General features: G+C 40.9%; 1 protein-coding gene across 1 annotated transcript in view; it reads right to left on the reverse strand.

Moving 5' to 3' along the window:
• Window positions 1-15,759, reverse strand: part of lhfpl2b (LHFPL tetraspan subfamily member 2b) — a 42,907-nt gene extending 27,148 nt beyond the window's left edge. Inside the window, exon 1 of the mRNA XM_048984304.1 lies at window positions 15,483-15,759. The gene's annotated coding sequence lies outside the window, so the exon portion shown is untranslated. The remainder of the gene's footprint in view (window positions 1-15,482) is intronic.
• Between the last annotated feature and the right edge of the window lie 3,215 nt (window positions 15,760-18,974).

Below are 18,974 nucleotides of genomic sequence, written 5' to 3' on the forward strand. Positions count from 1 at the left end.
GTCTAGCCTCCAGAACAATTGCTACAAGTTGCCTGAAAAGGCCTCTCTAATGAACTTAGACAAGCGTGGGCAGCGGCAAGCAAGTCTTGTAAGTCAGATGGGAGGCCTATAGTTAACTAGTTACAGGAAGAAATGGTATAAACCACAGGGTAGAAGGGAACACTTAAATGCGGAGAATAGATTTCTTGGCTGAAATATATCCTATTAAAAAAAGCATATAATTGTCTCATTCAAGGAATTTTGATTAGTCATTTACTGTATGCCTATTCTCGGTCAATCTTCCTTTCACTCATCTGCACATTTGGTACTGGTTTCCATTCTGGAATCTTATTGAATTATGGAAGTAAAGTCATTTTCCTTGAGAAGTTGTATCTGAATCCCACATCTGGTCCACTGCAGCCCTGTAACACTTCTTGTTTGCCTGCTAGGTCAAACAAGCTGATAGTAGCATATACTCAGAAGAAATGGGGATTTTGCCTTGACATGAATTTCACATTCATGTCAAGGCAGAATCCCCATACATCCCCATACAATACACACACACACTCACATATTTGTATTCATTTGTGGGGACCGTGCATTAATTTCGATGGGAAAAACCCTAATCCTAACAATGCCATCCTTAACCCTTACAGCCCGAACCTTAACCATAAGTAACAAAAAAAATTCATTTTTAGTTCTTTAGAGTACAGTCACAGAGGACCAAACAATGTTCCCACTAAGTCAAACTTACAGGTTTTTATCACATTGGTCCCCATAATGCAATATATACATGCCCACACACACACACACATTTACACACACAGAGTGAGTCGTTTTTCCAAGGTAAACTTTCATCTGCAGAATTGCGACACTAAGGGTGAACCACGTGAATTCATAACAAATGATCTTGTTTAGAATGCTTGCTTGTGCACACTTGCTGTGAATAGCTCTACTCCCTAGAGTTAGCAGAGAACTACAATGACTTTAATATGGTAAGCAAAGGTCTGGTTAAAACAAATACCATTGATTAAAATCTTCTGCGTACTTGAATATATGTAGCTTTGCTTGACGTTTTATAAAAAATAAGAAAAAACATAAAGCATGATTTATAATCAAACCAAGAGCCTTAAATTATGTAGCAGGGCAAAACAACTGAAATCTTTATGCAGAGAAATTACAGTTTGTGCTGAGATATAACGTCAATCACCCCCACGGTAGATACTTGTTAACTACAAAAACTACACATACATCAAGAATTTCTATCTTGGCACATAATTCAAGGTAAACTGATCATTTTATTTCTGTATTGTTAAAACATGAAGTAAATGTCAGCATGGTCGAGGATTACGGTGACCCTCCTCCAAGGAATCTAAGTCCAGAGACAAGATCAGTCTCCTGAAGATAAAATCACAAGAATATCGCATGAATATTTTGAGTCTTGCCAGTAGTCCTTCAAAGCAAGTAAACCTTTAGCATTACCCCTGTCCCCATCCTCTTCTGCTCTGTGATTTAGGGTTAACCTCCTTTACTGGTCATGCATATGTCACTGCGAGAAGACAACTATACATACAAGTGTATTTCACATTTAATGTCCCGACATGACAGACTGGCTACTCTGGGGCGGAGGAGGGGCCTCACAGTGGAGGGCTGCAGCAACAGGGGTGGGACTCCCCTCGGTAAAATTTGCCTGCCCCAGGGGGGGTTCCCCCTTAGTAAATTTTGTAATGGGCCCCCTGCCGTGATGGGTCCAGGGGCATCTGCCCCTCCACCCCCTGCAGCTACTTATCCTCCCAAATCATGAAATAGCAAAACAAACTGAGGAAACAGCATCTAATCCCCCAGCTTAAGGATCCTTGAATTAGCCTTCACTTTGTGTTGTTATGTTGATACACAAACAGAACTGTAGGAGCGGGGGCATTCCCGGGTTGTTTGAAGGACAGGGGGGAAAAAATAAAAAGGGTGCGGCGAATAGCAAAGTACTCCTCAAAGATTATTTATTTCAGCAGGGGAGCCAGACTAAAAGTATATCTACACTTCTGTGATAAAAACACACAGGGAACCATGAATCTTTAAAACGTGCCGTAGGATTCGTCATGTCTACCCAATTGTAATAGCACCTTATATGGCACTGCATCACATTTTCTCCACTGGAGAGGCATCCGTTAGGGTTATTCCCCACATTGACACACATGGACAGACACCATACACAGCACTGTATCACGTTTAATCGGCTGGAGGGGCACCTCTTTGGGCACTTCCTTGTGTTGGCCACTTAGGAGTACCCTTTACAGCACTACACCCTTTGGGACACTTAATCATGTAGGGGTGGCATAGAGGGCACTTCGTACTGGCACACTTTTACACTGGAAGGGTACCGATAGGGACTGTAAAGGTACCCTATAGGGCACTGCATCACATATTCCTTACCAGTAGAGCACTCATTAAGACACTTCATCATTTTCTTGCTCTATAGGGCATATCATCATATTATCTGACATGAAGGGAGCACCCTAGATGGCAAAGAGAAGGCCAGCCAATATCTGCATTTTAGCCACTCCAGAGGGCACTTTAGCAACATTTTTTTCAACCATGGGGACACCAGGGAGGGTGGTTGCCACCCTTTCCCCAACCCGAAGACCACTGACGTGCAGGAATATCATATTAGAGTATCAAATGCCAAACTAGTCCATGTGCTCATGTTACAAAAAATGATTTACAGCTAATGTGTAACATGGCACAGACAATGGGGCTCCAGTTATATCTTGGATATGAAACGTCAGTCCAGTATCTTGGTCTGGATTTTTACTTTCTGGACCTGAACTGTCCACCTCCGATTAGCAAGTAGAAGGTGCCCCAAGCAGCAGGGTGTTCTGTAGGGTATTATTCCTGATCAAAGCTATTCATTGGTATAAATGGGAATAGCTTTGAAATAAAACACTCAGCTATGCAACAATCATAATTGCTATGCTGCATTTTCAGAATTTGTTTTGTCACAATTGTTTAAGGTGCACTCAGTGTTTAGTCATTTGTGATTATGGAATAGCAAAATACACAATTAGATGAGGGTCCAAACTGTAGTATGTAGGTCAGTGTAAATATGGCCCATATGGAGTTAATTCCAGTATGAGGTCACTGCTCTGGCTCAGTCTTACTCTTTCTACATAAATGTCAGCACTTACAGTACACTGCGCCTCACTCACCCAACTGTAAGGAATAGGGTTTATATCTAGACTGAGTCTGTGAAATCAGGTGGAGTGGACTGTTAATGGTAGTCAGATGCTTGGCGTTGTCAAGCAAAAATTCCAAATCACCATGGCAACTAGTTCCTTTATCATACAAATAATGCAATGTAATTAGAAACACATAATTTAGAATCAGAGGTCTGTACAAAGGCAGCACACAATTACAGATGTGTGTTCCACCAATGCTAAGATTCCAAAACATTTGAAGTCAAAGTAGTTTTCTAAACTGGAATATATAAACGCACACACACGTCATTAGCAGAGCCATAATCAGGCAGATATCTAATTAGTGCAGCTTTTTAAACATGCAATTCGTTGTTATGATGATTTTCTGGTTTTTAACATGTAGGATACTTTCCTTTCCAGTTCAGCTTTGTAAACAAAAAAAAACACTCCGTAGAAAACATATACTGACACTAATGAGAAAGGAAAAAGTTTCTTAAAAGTGCTGCTAATAGCAGTACTAACAAAAGAGCTTCAGTCGGACTCACAATGCAACATCTACAGGCAGTACCTGCAGGGTCGCCTCTAGCTATGAGCAATAAGGCAGCTGCCAAGAGCCCCTAAATTACCGGCATTGCCCAGGAAGTGAAGTAAATGATCATCAATTTTCCTGGTAGGGGGCCTCCCAAGAAAAGCTTTGCCTAGGGCCCCTGAAAAGGTAGAGCCAGCCCTGTGGCAGTGAGGGCCAGTGTCCGCCAACTACCTTACAAGACGCAGGCTGTCCTGGGTCTCTATAGACATGGGGAAGCACTACATCGACACCTAGTGCTGTGCCAAGTACAAAGTTAAAAGACATTTAAGAGGAGTAGGGGGTATTCATTGAAGAGGGTATTCATTTACATTTTTCCCGAGAAAACTATTAAACATTTACGTTTACATCTCTAGTACCCAGGCTTTCATACGGTCCATTCAGAATTGGTCCTTTATCTGATACTCAACCTGCCTGATAAATGAGTGAAAGCTGCAAGTTACTTATTAGAAAAGTTAATATTACTGCAGCACTGCAGACACTCCTTGCTAAGATAATTCTGTGTGACCCAGCGTTGACAACTTCGGTCAGCTGGCTAGTTGCAAACTAAACGCTTTTGATGTAGCTAATTCTAGGTTAATAATTGAATATTGATGTGAGTCTGAAAGCGTGAGTGTCACACCAGATACATGAGAGATGGCAACTCTGACGCTCCCTCCTGGAACTCCAACCAGGGACCCACATGTCACAAGTTCACACCCTTAATCACTGTGCTGCCAGTCCCACACATATAATTGTCCCAAGTTTTAGCCTTGAGACTTTTTAAGGAAAGCTTAAAGTATATATCGCCTGGACAGGCTCACAAGCCTCAATTTTGCAGATACCCACTGACATGGGCAAGGATGTTTACAGGCCACGTCCTCTAGATAACAACATACTGGCATAAATCCCCACCAGCGATCCTCACATCAGTTTAAATAACACCTGCAGGCCATGACTGCCAGTCTATGGAGTCATAATGACAAGTTGCCTCCCAGCACTGCACCAAGGCTCTCCCCAGCACATCCATCTGTGCATCTGGCAAACCCCAATTTGTCTCATACAGATGACATCAGCCACCCAGCCACCGCAGCACTGCAATTACTCTTGGATGAGGTTTTTAAATAGGTTTTCTTCCCTCCAGTGTTGTCAGGAGAAAATAAAACAGAAAGAGTTACTTCGAACATGTATTTAAGATTACATTATACAGGCCAACCAAAAAGAAAAAAAGGCTACAGGACACTATGGTTCAAGAAAGATGATAACTCCAGATACCTTGGAAAAGGCACCTTTATATCTGACCGCCATTACAACTGGAAGGGTTACACTGTGTAATCACTGTCGCTGTCAGTCCTACCAGCAGAAGACTTGCAGATAACCCAGCTGACTGTCCATTCCAGTTAATATAGCCTTATAAGCCTATATGCTATTCATCGGATTTCCAAATCCTTAACCTATTGGATGCTGCACTCTCAGGACAACATAAAACAGGTTTGCATCTACTGCAGTCTTTGTAATGGAGAATGAAGTACGTTCAGTGGTTAGTGAATAGAATGTTTTTGAAAACAAAATAGCTCTGAAAAAATTGTACCGTATGCATGCTGTAATGGCCATGAAGAATTATCTCGAATGTTTGGAAAGGCGAGCACATCCACCCTTGGGATGTGACAGAGAGGCAAACAAATTCAAAACATTCATAATTACCATTTTGCACTCTCATATCTGCCAAGCCGTAAATCCCAGAACGCCAGACCATTGACTCTGCTAACCGAAACCCTACCACACACAGCAAACTTGCTTTATACTCTTACAGTTAGTTACAGCTATAGATTGTCCCCCCACCTTACAGTAAACACAGCGATAGACTGAACCATTTTCCCATTTAATATAAAAAACCTGGATGGTCAAATCAGTTGATAGTTGTAATACCTTTCTAAGTATTCTAATTTCCTGACTGTCTGTGGTATGTAATTATTTTCATTAGTGTATTGATTAAAATTACAGAGAGATCTCTTACCTCAAAGAAAAGGATTCGGGGGACGCACTCCAACACATAGCCAGACAAGCTAGGGGGCGCTACAGTAGTACGAACTCTATTTATAGAAAACAAATAGATACCTATTACTGTATATGACAGTGAAAACAGGTTTGTTACGAAAACTCAACACTTGATATGCTTCCTCTGTCACTATACTGATGACAGTTTAAAGTGTATCTCTAAACAGATTATGAAACCTGAGACAAAGCACTGGGCAAAGAGTTTCTCAGTCCATAATGCACACAGTGAATACTGCTTCTCACTCATCGTTACATAAACAATTTTGTGTTTGTTATCCCATATGAAATTAGGTAAACAAAAGTATTATCATAAAATAATTTCTATACTACCTTAGTATTCTAACCTTTATATTGAAGCACAAAGCATTTTATTGGACTTAGGAAGAAACATACTTCTATAAATGGCTTAATCTGTGAAGTAATGGTAGTAAGTTATTTTGTGTGATCCATTCAAATGTAGGCTTTTCGTTTATATAGGGTGAGGTGCAGTCACATGTTGTATCTATATTTTGTCTGTTGAGGGAAGTGAAGCCCTGTGTTTGTCGGCTGGGAATGTCAGACTCCCAAATATGAATGTTCTGCGCGGGACGTTGGAGTACAAGTTACACATTCCACCGAGGACTGTTTAGTCATTCTGAGGCTGAACAAAGACGCCGGCAGCACAATCATGCACATCATTCTTCCACATGAGGAAGCCAATTTCATAGCCGGGTAGCTTGACTGAGCTATGCTTTGGTTAACTGCAGCACAGACTGTCTCCTAGTGCGACAGCTGTAGAAACACAAACAATCTCTGACGAAGACACAACCACAGACGCCGTCCTCGCAGAACCGGAGAAGCTATTTTATCCTGTACAGTCATCACATAATGGTGGCAAAAACCCTTAAGCATCTGCTGGTCACAGGGCCCATTTTGAGAAGGCCATCCACAATCCACCTACAATCCATCTACAAAGTGACCAAAGCAGGATTGTCATCCTCGATGTTAGAAACCTAGTTGGAAGTGCTTGCAGGTACCACTAGGTTTCCGCAATCTCATCCCAACCCTTGCAAAGCAGCCATAAATCTGCCCTGAAAAAGAACCATTGTGATCTTTACAATCTGCATTTAAGCCAAGATTATTATTTTAATGTTTTAAATATACATGCATGAAGATATACAGTATCAAAACGATCCAGAGGTTATTCTGGGCCTTTAAACATTGAGTAAATGTTCCCATCTATGCCTGATGTGTTTTTGGACCTGCCTCTTTCCAACGTACTTTTTTTCATAAGCCAGTCCTAAAATTAATTCCTGGCTATGTCTTCAAAGCCACTTAGTACTAGAATAGTCTTCCACAACTTAGTGAATGGAATGGAGAATAGTCTTCTCTTATACACTCTTCAGGGCTCAAGGCCGAAAGGAAGCCAACGATACATTTGAAGTGTATGCATTTCATTTATATACTACATTTGGCCTCAGACAGTCTATATTTTTGCTTATCAGGAGCTGGAAGGGAGCAAAAATGTGGACTGTCTGGCAGGGAGCTGGGAGGGAACAAATATGTGCACTGTTTGGCAGGGAGCTAGAAGGGAGCAAAAATGTAGACCGACTGTGGGTCCCCGAGGACCAGATTGGGAGACACTGCGCTAGTGGAGAAGCAGCTGACAGGCAGTTGGATAATTATATCTTACTCTTTGCATTCCTATTTAATTCAATAACTACCGTGCATTAAATATTAGCTTATCATATTGAATGTCACATCTCCTTTTATTTGTTTACCAAGCAGCACTTTGGCAAAATTACACAGATCTACATTCCTTTAATACCTGCAAGGTCTCAGACTTCGCTTGTCTTTGTATCAATTGTAAAGATATGTTGACTGAACAAAATGATACTAAAAAAAAGGCAGTGACTAAGAATGTGTACCCATGTGATCCAAAAACTACGAACACTTTCTCTTTAAGAAAATTACAGAAAAATTAATGATAATCATCTGCCCATAATATGGGCCACATGATCTGGCCTTATAGTTCAGGGTCTAGGACAGCTAACCCAGGAAGATGTATTTGTAAGAATCTGTGCTAACTGTACTGTCTGAAAAATGAGGTCACTGATAAATGGTCTTGTTTATAAACTGAAAAATGAAGAACATTTATTGTTATGGTGAACGTTTGTTGAACCCCATGAGCTGGACCTTGGATGGCATTAAACGGGTCTTATCCTGATCGTGAGGAGACAACAATTCATGTTGGTGCATGACCTGAAAAAAACCAACGATGGAAAGGATGGAGTGGACCAAAAATTATACAGGCCATCGGCAAAGACACAGAACGCATCAGAACCTCATATATCTGTTACAGCCCAAAGCCTGCTGTTTTAAAATACCCATCCATCCATCCATCCATCCATCCATCGTCCTTCTACCTGCTTTATCCTACTCAGGGTCACATCGAAGCATTCATGAAAAAAGTACATTATAATTAAATATTATATATAATAATGTGAAGTAAGAACTATGCAGAGCTCATGGAGTTCATGTCAGTTGTTATATAAATTGATCAAGCTTGTTATTCACGTACTGATTTTCACATACTGTGCAGTGTTATATATTGGGACGATAACAGGTACATTTTAGATTAATAAAATAGCTCATCTGTGAAGAATGTAAAAAGTTAATTTAAGTTGAAGTCTATGGGGATAACTCATACATGTCATAAAATGTGAAACTACCTCTGACATCTGCAGAGCATTAGCCCAATCACAATCGCAGGTAGACAGCATGCCAACACTAGAGATCAGTTCCTTTCATGTTAGACACACTGTTTTGCTAAGAAGGAAAGAAACCGATACAAAACTGAGTAAAAGAGATTTCCTTTAGATGAAACCCAGATGTCTAATCACCCGACCTATATAAGGGCAATGCAACGGATATCATGCAATATACTCAGACTGGAAATGAACGAGCAGAAGCATACCTTAGGCAAATCGAAGGTGACTAAGACATACATACTCTTTGCTCCAAGTCAGAACTCGCAGAGAGCGCGTTGTTTAGCAATCAGCCCGAATGCTTAAATAAAATTGACATCAGTGATCCCCTAGGGCTGTCTGTATTGATAAACGACATAAAGTACAAAACAACAAATATTTTAAAAACAAGTCGTAACATTTCTAAACATTCTCATACCTCGTGAAATGCACGACACTTATGCACGACACAGTGCTGTTGATGCCTCCATTACACTCAAAATATTTTCTTTAGCTGCTCAGCTGACAAGCCATTAGCTAAAAATTCATCATCTACATCATTTTCTGCAAAGTTTCCAACACAGCATCCTAACCCTATTCTCCATCTGAGAGCCACAGCAAACATGGTTCCATAGTGTGCTTGTGTGTATAGGGGAACACTTTTGACCAACATACTGTAGGGCTACAACAATGATTCCTGGTCTTAGAGGAATGTCTTATGAGGAGAGGTTAGCTGAGCTAAACCTGTTCAGCCTCAAGCAAAGGAGACTAAGGGGGGACAGGTCTGGATGCTGTTCAGCCAAATGGCTACTTTAATATTAGTTTAAATACTAGAACTCGTGGCCATAAGTGGAATTTAGCGGGAGAACATTTTAAACTGAATTTGAGGAAACACTTCTTTACAGAGAGGGTAGTTAGAGTATGGAATAGTCTCCTTGTTTGTGTAGTGCAAGCAAAACCCTGGGGTCCTTTAAATTAGAGCTAGATAAGATTTTAACAACTCTTACCTATATGTTAACTTCTCCCCAAATGAACTTGATTGGCCGAATGGCCTCCTCTCATTTGTAAATTTCTTATGTTCCTATGTTCTTACCACATCAGCTGAGCCTATAATAACTCCTGTTCATCACTGATCCTGACTTCGCATCAAGCTTTGGAACTGGACTAACATACAACATGTGAACAGTCTGAATTTTATGTTATTTTGTAAGGCTGAAAAGCTTCTCAAAATGTGTTGCATAGTAAAAGCGAAAGTCCTTGCAACTGTGATGGTAAATGTGAAACCTACTGGGTAGGAATTTTTGACAAAGTAAGACAAACCAGAAAAATATTTTCCCTGAATTTGCCGAATAGTTTTGCAGTTTCGGTGGGAGTATTGCAAGCAGGCATGCTGAGACAGCTTCCAGAATCTGGAGAATACAACAAGCCAGTAAATCTCTATAGCATCATCTCAACCATAGAAAACTTATTTCCACATAGTACTGACACTTCAGTTGGATATACTGTATAATACTGTATAGTACTGACAATTGGATATACACAGTTTACTAGTAAACGTGCTGGTGTGCAATTTCCTTGGGGTATTGTTTCAGGTTCCTCTTTACAGAACTGATTTAATCCTAGTATTATGTTAGTTGTGTATGTTTTTTTTGCTTTGTATTTGTAATTTGTATGTTACCCACACATAGACCTGTCCCTTTTAGCTATCCGTCTATCTTTCAACTGCTTATCTGGATCAAGATCACCGGATTTCCCATTTTCAATCTACAAGTATTAAGCAAGTAACTTAATTATAGACATCTGAATAACAGAGATTACAAGATGAATGCAAAAAAAGACAAATACAATGAGTTAAGATTTAAATTCATTATGAATTCAGCTCGTGAAAGGGCTCCATTAGGATTATGTGTCTCTATTACAGGGGCCACCAACCTTTTTGAAACTGAGAGCTGCTTCATGGTTACTGAGCCATTCAAAGGGCTACCAGTTTGAAACACCCTCCTAAACTTATCTAAACTTCATGTATAATAAACATGTTTTAAATGCTTTTTTTTTAGATATCGTATATGAATATATTGAATTGAATAATGAATGTGCTACACTTTCCTTGATTTGAAAAGTCGTCTCATTAGGCTTTTTCTCTGTTTGAACGATGTTCTATACTATAGCTCTTGCACCAATACTTTCACTTGTAACTCGGCATTCATTAGAAGCTCAGCCTAGCAGTTCTCATGCCTAGTGGACCGGGCAATCCTATAGGCCAACCCAGTCCTCGGGGAACCCCGGATAGTCCACATTTTTGCTCCCTCCCAGCTCCCAGCCAATCAGGAACACCGAATACCTGGTACAGGTGGGCTGGGAACTGAGAGGAAGCAAAAATACGGACTGTCTGGGGTTCCCCGAGGACTGGGTTGGGAAATACTGCTATAGGCAATATAGAGTGCTGACTTCTGAGGGTGAGCCAACTTGCCAGTGTATTTCACTTTGCCTCAGACAGGGGACGCCGGCAGTGATGCTCGCCAAGGGGGCCACATCGGCCAGGACCGGTGCTGACTCCATGGCAGCTGCACGTGTGCAATGCGCCATTTTCCTTGAATGATCATTTGAAGTATCACCAGTTATCGATGTGCTTTGTAACTAATGATAAGTTTACGATTACTGGCAAGTTTCTCTTAGGTTTGTGGTTTGAAGGTGAAACCGCAAAAATGCTGCCAACATTGGCGCTACAAACTTATGCGTTTGTTGAGCGATGAAATTACAGAGCTTAGGTCCGACATGTTTAACATCATGACTAAAAATGTTTCAGATGTGAGCACAAAAGAAAAAAAAAACTCTCAGTGAGGTATAATTACAACTGGTACGAAATCTGACTTGAGACACACCCTGACCTTTACCAAGAAAAGTGTTCCCAAAGGAAAAAGGCAAATAAGGCAAGGTGTGACTCAGTAAATAAAGAAATGTATCATTATGGACAAAGTAATAAACCAAGGGAACACGGAAAATAAGCACTCCTTTGGAATTTGGTGAAAGCCATAGTAACCGTTAATCACACGTAACGCAGCCCTGAAGAGGTGGCAGACTGACTCACAAATGGTAGGCCAGTCTGAACCGAGTTCGGCTGCCATGAAGGTGCCACGTTGTAAACAGCGGGCAACAGAGAATGAGGTTTTCCCTCACAACGCTTCAGATTCATAACCATTCAAGTGCACGTCCTCCAAGCAGGATCCCACATGTAAGGTGGTCTGCAAAATGGCAGGCCAGTCCCACTTATATCCATAAACACGTTAATCCGATGTAAATGAAATACTGAAAATTCAAAATTCCTCATCAGCTCTTTCTCAGATGACCACAGCCGGTTGTGTTCGCCGACTTCAGGGTTATGCTGATAGAAATGAATGTAGAATCCTTACAATTATTGGACTATATGAACTGTGTGTTTTTGTGTGGATTAGGTTTGTGGCGACCAAAGCCCACTGGATGCTCCTGAATCCACAGGCTACCAGCTTCAAGGGCACTTGGTGAGACAAGAAACAGAAAGCGAGAGTAAAGCAGGGCTGAAACATCAGGAAACCTCACATCAGCTCTGCAACAGCTCCACATAAAAGTAAGTGGTACTAAAATGTTAATGCCTTACAAGCATACAAACTCCCTGCATGATGTGGTATCTAAAGGATTAGTTCCTTAACCAAAGCATGTAGCATTACAATATATGATTAATTTGCTGCTAAGTTCCCTAAACTCGCTACACTTGACATAGTTCGCTATGTTGCCCTTTACACATGGAATCCCCTGAGGAATGACATAGCAGGAGAGCCTGGTTAAAGAGTTCAAAAGAGCCTTTCCATTAACAAGGCCTGTTTCTTTAAACACTGCAACCAGATGTTCATAATTAGGCTGTAATAGGACCTTCCTGAGAAATAACAACTCCATAAAGGCAGTAAGGGTGACACAGGTAAGTTTCACCAAGACCACCACACCTACCTCACAGGAGAGTGAATTTGTGCAAAACAACTGGAATGATTTTTATGAATTATGTTCACTGCACCCAAAAGAGAGTGAACACGTAATGATTCTACCCTTCTGGGATAAGGGTCTTTGTGTTGAAGAATTTTAACCATTTCAGAACAGTGTAGCATTCACATTTTTATCCTTTTTTGAAAGGACTCCAGAATTAAATAAAAATTGGAGTCTAGTTCCAAAGGCTTATGTGAAATTCCTGCTCCACAGATACAGAAAGGCAGGATATGCCATGCTGTGTAGGGATGGAATTGAATCCATTCTCTGCACCAACTGAATAAAATAGCAGTCCATGAAATAAGACTTCATTGTGAAAGAATCGAAACAGCACTCGGTAAGTTCGAAATCATTGCAGCCGGCATTACAACATACAAGCTAGGCAACAATAAACGAATGAAGAAATGAACATAACTGGGGAAAGCAAACGACAGATACACAACAACCAAAAGCAGCACATCCACTGAAGAGGACAAGATTTCCACAAACTGAAATAGGCACAGACAGATACCAGACTACACAGGGAAGAATGGAAAATCTTCCCCATACTGGGCTATAGGTGGAAGGTTCCCAAAAGGAACAGTCAGATAAGGGTTGTATCTGAAGCATTAACACGAGAAAGCCGCCCCTCTGGGGAAGCAGATGTTCAGGTCTACTTCACAAACCAAACCAACGGGCCTGTGGTGGAACAAAAGTGGATACAATCTGAAGATGCAAAACTAGATATGGAAGGAAAATGGAGGGCAGAGACAAAGGCCATAAAGAAGCTCAGTTTCTCTGTGGGAACAGGGTCTGTTTCCAAGCCACTAGCAGGTGAGTCACACAGGAAAAGGGGAAGGAACCTGCCCCCCCCGCATAGTGATCCCAACAACAGCAGTTCACCTCAACATTTGAAAGCTACAGTAATTTAATACTTCAAAATATAAAGGCTTTGTATTTATGGGAAGGTTTTTAACAGGATTATACATAATATCTTGACTATAAATTATATCTTGTATCTAATACACCATGAAGTCTTGTGTTCACTTGTTTGGTGACTAATACACATTACATCCGTGTATAGGATTTATGTGTTTAAAGAGATTTATTTCAGATTAATTGTATTGCACTGCAATGGGTCGGCGCCATGTCGTGGGTTATTCCGTGCCATTTACCCATTTCTTCTCTCTGCATATGAAAAATGAATGAAAGATTAATAATATTTTATAATACCTATGGGCAAATTATCCCATAGATACCCCATGAATTTTGACATATGGAATATATAATGTACATATTTGAAAGGCTTGTGAGGAAGGCCTGGGTTTGATTTCCAGTTAGAAAATGTCATCTTGAGGCAGTGTGCAGCTGTGGTTGGGACACTATGCCTGTGACCGGAAGGTCACCAGTTCACATCCCGCGGTCGGCAAAGTGATGTCAAGCTCCAAATACTCTAGGGACTGACTAACCCTGCTATCTCAACCGTATGTCCCATTGGATAAATACAGCACTTTGCTAAATAGATAAATTAATGTCAGGTCAAAGATTATTTTACTACATAAAAAATGCAGTGATTCAGCTCTCAAAAAACATGCTCTCTCTAGAACATACATACTTCTGATGGTCTCCATCTTCCAAAACTTCTGTCCTGTTGACAACTATTTATAAAACGGTGGTCTTAGTGTAATCCTGAGAAACCATACAGTGTATCGTTAAATGGCTGGTGTTATATTACAGGTTGATAACTGCTTTTACGTCCTCGTGTTAAATTCTATTAGAACATTAGCAATTTCCCACATGGCACTTCAAAGTCACAGGGTTCTGAGGTGCTACATCTCAGTTTCCTCTTAGATGCTGCCACGAGCCAATAGGAATAGGACACAAAAGAGAGACTGAGGGACAGCAGAGAAACACGAGTTAGGAAGGAGACTGCCATTTAAGTAACAAAGACCGCGGTGACCCCCTACACCAGACTGCGACCTCATTATCACAAGAATTGAGAATGAGAGCCTGCCTGATTATCTGGAAATTTTCACCCGAGAAACAGCATCAGTCCACTCTCATTTTCATGCTGCTTTGTTAAAAATATAAATGATAAAAAAGAAAATTTAAAAAAATTATGCCTTTTTGAATATTCTGCTTTTGTGCTTGGGGTGGATTTCTGGTGTCTAGGTCTACTATCAACTTTGAGAAATTGAAAACAGCACAATAAAATATTATGTCAATTACAGAATTTCCAGTATTATTTTTGTCTACGTAGAGTTATAAACGTACAGATATCACCTCTCTAAAACTACTCTAACACAGTTTGAAATTTCACCTCAGGTAAATTTTTGCTCCACAGGAAAGTAATAATTTGATTCAATCTACCATAATTTAGCTCCATTACCACAATTATGCATATATAAATATCTAAGGCTAAAAAAGCCAACAATACAGTTACCACTATTTTCTCATTATATTTCACTGCTTTTTCATTGCTTATCCCCAAATGTGGGGAAGTCGAAGGAGTGCCACCAAACATCAGGATGATGCATTTATGCAAATCCACGTTTGAACTGCAAAGTTTACTGCGCTGATATATGCAGCGTTTCGGCAGCTATTGCTTTTTTTTCATAATCTCCGCCGGTTTTTCACCACGTACGAAGTCGATGAAAAAACATAAGCGCTTAAATATTTGGTTTGGATTTTCTTTTACGTTATGACGGACGTGTTCGTTAATTAAATAGATCCTATACACAGACCCAAGATGTCACTCTACGCCTAAACTGTCAGTTACCGGAGAAGCCGCGCCGCACTCCATTGTGTCCAAATGTAACGCTGCTCGTGGGAGGGAGCCTTTCACTCAGAAGTGCCCTGTAACTTTTTCTACGCGAGTTTCAGAGATACCCGAAGTGACGATGCATGTACCAAGCGCACATCAGTCGCATCAGGTGAAAGTGCAGCTTTGTCTCTGTTGATCATACTTACCATCGTGCTCTATAAGCTGCAAAAATGCCCCTGAAGTCAGTCTTCAAACGGCCCCTCGCACACCCTCTTCGCGGCTATTTCCTTCCTCCAGCTACTCGCCGACAGCTCGCTGGTTGGATGTCGGTGGTCTTTCTTCTTCTTTTTAAGGTTTCTCCCTCCCCCCTCGCCTTTTTCTTCCCTCTTACATTGAGACAGGGGGGCTTTCTCTACCAAATCTAATATTCGGTTCCTGCCCATCTGACGTCGCCCCCTTTCAGTCACAACTCTCTGCCGCATCCCCCCCCCAGTCCGGACTGCCTGTCAAAAAGAGGAGTGACTGCTTGGGCAAGCCGGCCCCCATTTTCTCCCGCCCCCTCACGCACGGGGGCACACTTGTGAACTGGAGCAATATTCTTAATTTCAATTTCAGATATAAATCCATCTACAACTAATCACATTTGTCAGGACTTTTTTTTACCAGGCATGAAAGGTGTATATAAATTTGTATATAAAGCTATAATCTGAGGTGGGACTGATATGCGGATTTTGCTGTTCGACCATTAATAATTTTCAATACCGCCAAGAACGGCTGGTTGCTGAAGCCTCACATAAAGACCTCAAAACTCGTCCGAAAATCTTCTGTAGTTTCCTATGTTGTGCATAGCCCTCTGTGTTAACTTAAGACATTCTATTGAGGTTGTTAATTCAATTTCATTGAGAAGGCAATCGTCATATAATCTAATTCAGCTGGCAACATTAAGGATTGGCTATTTTTAAACTATTTGGTTTGAACATTAAACTTTTCCTTTTGTTAAACTGAGTTAAGCTTTGTCCTTCTCTTTTTCCTCCTCTGTTCTGTGTGTGGATTTTGTGTATTCTCCTCTTGTCACATTACCTTTTCCATGTTCTCTCATTTTCTCCAGCAGTCCAAAGACACAGTTCGGCTACTTGGTGTGTCCTGACATCCCATAAGAGGTGTTTTCCCAGCTTTGTGTCCCGTGCTGCCTGAGATAGTTTCCAGCCCTCACTGTGACCCTGAGCAGGATATGAGGATGGAAGATTGGTGGATATAGGTGTGGGAACATTGTAGATATTCAGGACCTTTTCAGTATAGAAGTATATAGGTGTCATGAACACTGCACCCACAACAAAATAAAACCATAGATGTGCAGGAAAGTCAAATGCATCAGTATTGAAAATCTTACTTTTGTTGTGGAGAGTGCTCACTGTGTGTCCATTTATTTGTTTTCTGAAACTGCTTGTCCTATTCAGGGCGACTGGGGGTCTGGAGCTTATCCTGGAGACTGCAGGCAGAAGGTAGGGAACAACCCAGGATGGGTCACCAACCCATCACAGGGCACACTCACACATCACTTATTCACACATGGACTATGGGCAGTTTGGCAACTCCAGTTAAGAGTTCCTGAAGGAAACCCTATGATGACACAGGGAAAACATGAAAACCCCACAAACATGGAACCCTGGCAGAGACTTGAACCCATGTCCCTGAGGTGTGAGACAACAGTACTACGCACTGCACCACCGCACCACCCCAAGCCTTTTGTGCAAGTACAGGTGCACTAGAATTCTTTTGCTTCTGCATATCCCATCTTGTTCTCCATTGCCCTTTGAAGGGAGATCTAACCCTCAGTGCCCCTCCCAAGAGTACCAGATCTGCAAGAAGTTTTTATTAGACCTGTACATCACCTTTTTTCTGCTTCATTGGAAAATCCACAGCAGACATTTATCTCAGGGTAGTCTACCAATCATTTGTTCCCTGATTTGGTCATAGGGCTCCAGCAAGGTGTATGCCCTAGAGAGGAAGCCAGACTGTTTTGGGCACACGCACAAACACTCGCACTCCCTTATAGGAACCATACACACCACATACAATGCAGAGGAGAGATTCACCGCCATGTTCTGAAGGCAAAGCAGACCACAGGCACACCACACTAATTCAAAAAATATAAAGTCACCATTTAAGCCAACATGTTTCAAAACTCGCTATGGCTGTCAAACGACTTTGACTGTTTAGATGTGTATTACGTCGCCCACATTAATCATTTGTAAATATTTGTTCAAGGCAGCCAACACCCCATCCGAATATGCAGAAAATATAATGTACCTTTGGGGCACAGATGTAGAACCATATTGACCAGTATTTCAGTTTGAATGGAAAATTTTGGGAAATTGTTTTAAGGCATTACATTGTCTGATAACATCACTGGACTGAAGTGGATAATTCATGTAAAGCTGAGTATAGCTTTGGGATTGTAGGGTTAGAATAACAGCTTAGTAATTGGATATTGCCTTTAACGTGATACCACCTCATCCTCGGATCAAGCAAGGTAAGAGGTCAGAGATGTATTGAAAATCAAAGAAATATTTACCTAAAATTGATCAGAATAGCATTCCAGTCAGAAGATGCTCTGCCAGTAAAACATGTCATTCCCTAGCAGTGGCTTTCCTAGACTAACATGATTCTTACTTCCATGATTATAAACACATTAGTACGCAGCTTGACCCAAATTGCATTGTATACCGTTTAATAGTTTTAGTTTTGTAGCACTGGCTGGGCGCATGTCCCCGCATGCCCTGCATGTCCCAGCATGTCCCGCATGTCCCAGCATGGCCCACATGTCCCAGCATGCCCTGCATGTCCCAGCATGCCCCGCGTGCAGTTGTAAATAGGCCTTGTTGTGTTCTTGTTCTTAATGTTAATGGTTGTATTTCCCTATTGTCGTGCGTGTGTTTGCCCGTGTCCTGTGTGTACACCAGTCAGATCCTTGTGTGTATTTAGCTTGTGTAAATCTCCCACCGTGTGTGCATCTTGCAGGTCGGTGTCTGACAACCTTGTGTTTCACATATGTGTGTTCTTTTCGGTGTTTGTTGGGTGCCTGTGGTAGTTATTTTAAGGACTGTGAATAAAGAGCGTCTTTTCCCCGGCATTAAGTCTCCATGTCTTTCTCTGCTCCTGCGATGCCTCGGTCCGCCCGTCGCCACGGTATTACTGGATGCTTTTTCATAAATAACAACGCTGCAGTAAAATAAAACCCCAAACATATGTGTTCAATAGCAAAATGGCAAGAACAGAACTGAACGAGGTAGTCAAAGAATGATGACACTTAAAAAGAAAATGTCTGTGTGGAAGATATGTGCTAAAATATTAAGGATATATTAAACATTGCTTGTCAATGAATACATTTAAAACATTTATGCAGAATTAAGTAATCATCCCAAGACTTTCTGTAAACACACTATATATGGATTATCATCAATTTTATTTTAATTTCATAATTATTATTATTAGTAGTAATAATAGTAGCTGAACAAGGTAGCCTAGGTGTCATAGCAGTGTAAATGCAATATTGACAGACCTTCTTGTCAAGCACAATGAAAGGACTCCTAAAGCTACCTAGATTTGTACTGTGTGGTTATTGCATGATTAAACGTGAAATATTTTAACATTAATGATAATTAATTATTGATCCTGTGACTGCAATTTAACAATTT

Source organism: Brienomyrus brachyistius, chromosome 2 (genome assembly GCF_023856365.1).
Source record: "Brienomyrus brachyistius isolate T26 chromosome 2, BBRACH_0.4, whole genome shotgun sequence".
Classification (NCBI taxonomy): domain Eukaryota; kingdom Metazoa; phylum Chordata; class Actinopteri; order Osteoglossiformes; family Mormyridae; genus Brienomyrus; species Brienomyrus brachyistius.